Source organism: Vicugna pacos, chromosome 16 (genome assembly GCF_048564905.1).
Source record: "Vicugna pacos chromosome 16, VicPac4, whole genome shotgun sequence".
NCBI lineage: Eukaryota > Metazoa > Chordata > Mammalia > Artiodactyla > Camelidae > Vicugna > Vicugna pacos.
Genome location: NC_133002.1, coordinates 62,520,407 through 62,526,612, shown reverse-complemented (window position 1 = coordinate 62,526,612; position 6,206 = coordinate 62,520,407).

Here is a 6,206-nt window from a genome sequence, read left to right as displayed (position 1 = left end):
AATCCGAAGGGTGTAAGGACCCTAAACATTGCTCCTATGACAGCTCCAAATTACAGTAAGCAGAAGTTACAGATCTGAAAGGAGGATCAGGCAGTCCACAGTTAAAGTTGGAGGTTTCAAAACCTCTCTCAATAACTGAACAGGTGGAAAATCGGTAAAGCTATGAAAGACTTGAACAGCACAGTCAACTGATCTGATCTTCCCGACACCTAGGGATCACCCCACAAGAGCAGCAGGATCCTTGTCAAATCTGCAAGGAACACTTGCCACGACAGTTCACATTCCAAGTCCTAAAAGCAGTCCCAGTTCAAAGGAACTCGACTCCTGTAAGATACTTTCTCTGTTCACAACTGAATAAAGTCAGGATCCACGGCCAAAAAACTCTCTAGAACACCCTCAGATATTTAGGAACCAAATAATGTACTTCCAATGACCCAGGAGTTAAAGAAATCAAAAGAGTAATTGGGAAGTATTGTGAACGACAATGAAAGCAGCATAGCAAAGCTCGTGGCACACAGCGAAGCAGCACCTGGGGGACGCCTCTAGCACCAAAGGCCTAGGGCACAAGAGAAGACGCTAGTCAAATTCATCGTTTCAAATTCTACCTTAAGGAGAAAAAAAAGTGAGGCCCAAACTCAGCAGAATAAAGGAAGTAACATGTATTGGAGTGAAAGTCAAATAAGAAACAAAATTAATGAAACCAAAAGCTACTCTGAGAAGACCAGTCATTTACAAACCTTAAAACAGACTGAGCTGGAAGGAAACAGAAGACAGATTTCCGATAATGTTAGGAACGACACGGGTGGCGTCACTAAGATTCTGTGCATACTGAAGGGCTGATGAAGCAGTATGAACTACTGTGCGCCCATCGGACAACCCAGAAATGAACAGGTTCCACACAAGGCAAAGTCAAGAAGCAGCAGCCTGAACACCCTTGCATCTATTGAAGAAAGTGAATTTGTAGTTACAAACCTTTCCACAAAGAAAATTCCAGACCTGAATGGCAAGTTCTAGTCCATACTTAAAAATACGACCAGTTCTACTCAAGGTCTTTCAGAATTTTGGTAAGGAAACCACTCTCAATAAGTTCAAAATTATCCAACTTACATAAGATATTCTGGGGCTGCCTTAGTCTGCTCAGGCGGCCGTGACAAAACACCAGACTGAGCGGCGCAGGCGGGCTGCTCAGACCACGTGTGTACAAGATGCAAAGACAAGTCCGCGGAGAAAGGGTCATCTCTTCGACAAATGACTCTGGATCTGCAGGAAAAAAGATTACGAAAGAACAGAGTGATCCCTCACAATACACACAAAAATTAATTCAAAGTGGATCGTAGATTTATGTGTAAACTGTAAAACTACAGAACTCCCAGGAGTAAATACAGGAAAAAGATCTTTGTGGACTTGGGTTAGGCACAGGGTTCTTAGATGCGACGCCCAAAAGCCCAGTCAGACAGGAGATTAAATTATTAGATTTCATCAAAGTTGGATCATCTCTATTCTTTGAAAGACACCGCTAAAAGAATTTATTTAAATTCAAACAAATTTAAACTAGCTATCTTTTTCTTAGTAAGTTTAAAAGAATTTTTCGGCGAGAGGAGGTAATTAGGTTTATTTATCTGCTTGCTTTTAAATGGAGGTGCTGGGGGTCGAACCCAGGGCCTCGTGCACGCTGTGTTCTACTGCCAAGCTACACCCTCCTCTTTTTTCTTCTTCAATTGGGGCAAAGCTGACATAGAATATTGTGTGATCTTATGTGGTGACGGAACACAGACATATTACCACATCTCTCAGCTCATGTGGTCACCATGTTTCTGTTGCTGTTACTATGAGAACTTTCAGCTGTACAATGAATGCAGTCTCGTTGCCCCGTCACCATGCAGTACCTTAGGTTCCAGAATGTCTCATCTTTTTTTTCAATTGAAGTTTTTTTGGTTACCATAAAGTCCGAGACTCCTTTTTCCCCACTGTTGACTCTGAAATATTTTGGTCATAACCTTTTTCATTAATTTTTTTTTTCTTTTGGGGGTAGAGGCAAGTAGGTTTATTTATTTGTTTATTCATTTACTGGCAGTACTGGGGATGGAACCCGGTGCCTCCTGCATGCTAAGCTCGCGTTCCACTGCTCAGCTATACCCTCTGCCCAGGACATCTCACCTTACAGCTGGAAGTCTGCACACTCTGATCAACATCTGCCTTTCCCCCAACCTCCAAGCTCCAGCAAGCGCCTGTCTAGTCTGTTTCTGGGCGTCTGGCTTTCTTAGATCACGTACGCTAGTGAGGCTGTTCTGTGTCTGTCTCTCTCTCTCTGTCTTGGCTATGTCAGTTAGCGGAATGCCCTCACGGTCCATCCACACTGTCGCAAACCGCAGGGTTCCCTTTTGATGGCTGAATGACAGTGCACATCACATTTTCTTTTTCACGGGGGGAAGTAATTAGGTGTATTTATTTATTTATCTTAATGGAGGCACTGGGAATTGAACCCAGGACCTTGTGCGTGCTAAGCATGAATTCTACCACTGAGCCATACCCTCCCCACCATATCATATTTCTTCATCCTCTCATCATCTGTCAGTGGACACTGAGGTCGTTTACATGCCTTGGCTATTGTGAATTATCTTTCTTTGTTAAAAAAAACTTTAAAAAATACATAAATACTTACAGAAACTTGCCAAACAATGTGCAGGATGTGCTGTAAACCCTCGCCTCAGTTTCCCCCATGATAGCATCCTGCATCTCGATGGGGCAATACAGACCCCAGGAGACTGGCACTGAGGCAGTCCTCAGAGCTTAGACAGATTTCACCGGTCTCACATGCCTTCCTGTGTGTGTGTGTGTGTGTGTGTGTGGTTGTGCGAGATGTCACCTCACGTGTAGATGTGTACAACCACCGTCACAGTCGAGACAGAATTGCCCCAAGGCTTCCTTGTGCTCCCCACCACAGCTGCCCTCGCGCCCTGGCGTTCTCTAGTCTGCTCTCCATCTCCACGATTATGTTATTCCAAGAGCACTGTATACGTGGACTCATACATACCTTTCAAGACTGGCTTTTTCTGCTCAGCAGTTTCCCTGAGGACCAGGCCAGCTGTTCCTATCGAAGGTTGCTCCTTTTTAACGCCGTGTGGTACCCATGATGTGAACATAGTGACTCAGTCTCTCCATTTGTAATAAATCTATTCAGATTTTACATCTGTTCTTGAGTCCGTTTTGGCAGTCTGTGTGTCTTAGGCATTTATCCATTTCATCAGGTGTCCAGTTACCAACATCAGGAAGGAAGGAGGGGAGGGGAGAAGGATAGCACCATGTAAGTGTCCGCATGCAGATCTTGCATGGGTTGTGTTCCACCCCTGCCTAAGTGTTTACTTTTCTCTGGAGCAGCTGTAAATGGAATTGTGCCTAAACTTCCGGTTTTCACATGTTTGTGGTCGGCATGTAAAAACATGATTGAGTTTTCCGGACTGGCCTTGCTGAACTCACTTGTTAGAATTTATTTTTTGTAGATTCCTTAGGGACTTCCGTTAAGACAGCCTGCCCTGTGCCCTGTTCACCGGTCTTACGTGCCAGTGAACATTTCTTTTGTTCCTATCCGTATGCCTTTCACTTCTTTTTCTTGCCTTATCATGCTGGTCAGAAGTGCCAGTACTATTCTGGGTCAGAGTGGTAAGAGCAGGCAAGCTTGCCTTGTTCCTGATCTCGGGAGAAAAGCATTCAGCCTTTCACCACTGAGTCTGATACAAGCTGCAGGGTCTTCTGTAGATTCTTGCTGTCAAGTTGAGGGAGTTCTCCCTCCGTTCCTAGTTTGTTGCAGGTTGTTTTTTAATCACGAGTAGGTGTTGGACTTTGTCATCTGCGTCTATTGAGATGATCGTGTGGTTATAGTAACATGGTGTACTACACTAACTGGTTTTCGGGTAACAAGCTAACCTTGCATCCCTGGGGTAAATATCACTTGGTCTTTTTATATGTTGCTGGATTAAGTTTGCTAACGTCTGGAGGATTTTTGCAACTGTGCTCATGAGAGATGTGATTGTGTAGTTTTACACCATTTCTGGTACCATTTTTGTATACTTATACCATTTTTAAACAATTATCTATGTAATGACCTTTACTACTGTTCCTTCTATCTTCATGTGATGTCACTTCCTTTATCCTAAAAGATTCGCTTTGGTATTTCACGTAAAGCACGTCTGCTACCAACACATTCTCCCTGTCTTTGTTTATCTAGGAATGCCTTTGTTTTGCCTTCATTTTTGAAAGATAGTTTTGCTGGATGTAGAATTATTGGTTGCCTGATTTTCTCTTTCAAAATCTTAAATACTCCTCTGCTCTTTGGTCTCCACTGTTTTTTAGGAGAAGTCATCTTTCATCTTATTGCAGTTTTCTTGTATCTGATGAGTCATTTTCTCTTCCTACTTTCAAGATTTTGTGTTTGTCTTTTAGCAGTTTGACTATGGTGTGTCCAGGTGTGAATATCTTTGTATTTATCCTATTAAAATTCTTGGATATGTACAGTAATGTTTTTCATTGAATTTGAAAAGTTTGGGGCCATTATTTCTTCAAAAACTTTTTCCTGCTCCCTTTCCTCATTCCTTTTATCTGGATGTGTATGTGTGATATATATATGTTAGTGTGCTTGTGGGTATCCCATGGGTCTCTGAGGTACTGTTCGTTTATGTTCTAATTTTTTGTTAAGGGGTAATTACGCTATTTATTTATTTATTTATTTATTTTAGTGGAGGTACTGGGGATTGAACCCAGGACCTTGTGCATGCTAAGCATGCACTCTACCACTGAGCTATACCCTCCTACCCTGTTCATTTTTCTTCATGCTTTTTTTCTTTCTGTTCCTCTGATTGGATGATCTCTACTGATCTACCTTCAAGTTCACTGATTCTTCCTGTTCCCAGTTCACGTTTGGTGTTGGACCTCTGTAGTGAAATTTTCATTTCAGGTATTGTGTTTTTCAACTCAATTTCTATTGGCCTTTTTAAATTGTTTCTGTCTTTGTATTGATAATCTCAACCTGGTGAGCCATTGTCGTCATATTTTTAAAAAATCTTTAACCATGGTTTTTTGTTGTTGTTGTTGTTGTTGTTGTTGTTTGAACATATTTACAATAGCTGCTTTGAATTCTTTGTCTGCTAAATCCAAACCTGAGCCCCCCTCAAGGGCAGTTTCTACAAACCACTTTTTTCCCCTGTGCATGGCCCACTTACATTTTTGTGTTTCTTTGAATGTCTCATAATTTTTTAACGAATGCCGGGCATTTTAGACAACATGCTTTCGAACTGCTGGACTCTGAGCCCTCCCCGCCTCACTGGCGGGCTGTTCCTGGCGCTGCTGTTCGTTTGCCCATACCTGGCTTGGATGAACTCCGCACAGCCTGTCCCCTCTGCAGTGTGTGACCCCTGGTAGCTACTAGATTTTTTTAAACACTTTTTTCCCTGCTGCAGATGATTACTTCCCATGAAGGAAGCACCCTTTGACCCTCACTCTAAAAAAATCCTTTTTTATATGTAAGTCTGGCTTCCTCAGACTTGTCCTTGGATCATTATAGTTCAGTGGCCAGCCAGTTACTGTTCAGAGATTGTTTAACAAACTGAACCAATAAAGCCTCCACCCTCTGCTGATGGCTCCGTGTATAGGCTAGTTTACGTACGCAGTTTGCAGTCTGGGCCTGGCTTTTACTTTTGGCTTGCACAAAGCCTCATATTCAGCCAGAGAGGAGTGTATAGCTGGGGCCCTTTCTGGTCTTTCCATACTGTAGGAACAGCCTTGCAGACTACAGAGGGCATCTTACCAATGTCCACCGTGGCTGTCGTAGTCACTGACCTTCCTTGTTAAGTTCTGCCGGGGCTATTGCTCCAACCAGCACCACGGCCCGGGCAGCTGAGGTCTAGGCCTCTACCCGGTTGTTTGCTACTGTGATTGCAACTGTTTTTGACAAACACTCTTTGGAGCTTTCCTCCTTCCCCAGTCCTTCTTCCAGTGTCTGTAGGAACTTCAAGTCCTCAAGGCCTACCTTGCTGTGGTGTAATTACCATGGGGAGGGAGCAAATAAAAGAGGCTGGATACTAAAACTCCAGGGACTCCCCCCCGTTCTTACAGATGTTCAATGCTTTCTTTTCTTTTCTTTTTTAGTAAGTGCTTTTCAAACATTGTATGTGTTTGGTCAACTTTCAGAGTCCTGGAATGGTTGCTTTTAA